A 909-nucleotide genomic window follows, 5' to 3' on the forward strand; every position below is an offset into this window, starting at 1 on the left:
AAAAAAAAAAGTATAAAATACAGAATTTAAAATCAGTTATGCTTTAGTGTTTGTTATGAACTGAGTTGTTCTATGTGATGGAACCTTAACCTTTATGAGTTTATAATGTTGCTGTAGTTGAGGATGACTCCTTGTAGGAGGTGGGTGGGCAAAAATGGGGGCTTAGGTGGCCTCAAATCCAGTCTTGTTGGTATCTTTATAAGATGAAATTTATACAAGTAAAGAGACACATGCACATAAAAGAAAAGACCACATGAAGACACTGCAGGAAAGGAAGGCTAAGTTAAGTAAGGAGACAGAAGGAGAGTGACATCTGTCAGCTAAGCTGGCCTCAGAAGAAACAACATCATGGCACTCTGACCCCGGTCTCCAAGAGCCTTAGAAATGTGTTTTGTTTTTAGGTTGCCTCATCTTTGGAATTTAAGTCTAGCTAAACAATGCAGCTTCCAATACTGTTCTACTCTAGGAGAAGAGTCCATTCTGAAACACAAAACCCAAAATCATCAAACTTTTCGGTTACAGGAAATCCCCCTTTAAGGGCTAGGCTGAAAAGACACTATTGCTGTTTTCTAAATGGTACTAAGGGTTCACTGAATTCTTTACTCTTGTTCGCTACTGGGAGCAAATAATAAACAAAACTATAATGGAAACACACCTGACATTCTTATGTGGGATTGGCACTCCTGAGGGGTTATGGGAGATTTGTGAGATGGTTTTGGAGTCTGGTGAATCTTTTCAGTAACAGTAGCAGATAAAATGAGAGAGACGGGATGGTTCTTAGCTCATGGCTCTGCATTCTTCTTCCAGTTACTTCTTGATTTAAAAATTTTCAATGTTTAAGTAATCTGAAGTTTAGAGACTTTAAATGTAACCAGAAAATGAACGTATTTTAAAGATACTAATTTTTTT

This window comes from Microtus ochrogaster, linkage group LG9 (genome assembly GCF_000317375.1).
Source record: "Microtus ochrogaster isolate Prairie Vole_2 linkage group LG9, MicOch1.0, whole genome shotgun sequence".
Taxonomy (NCBI): Eukaryota; Metazoa; Chordata; class Mammalia; order Rodentia; family Cricetidae; genus Microtus; species Microtus ochrogaster.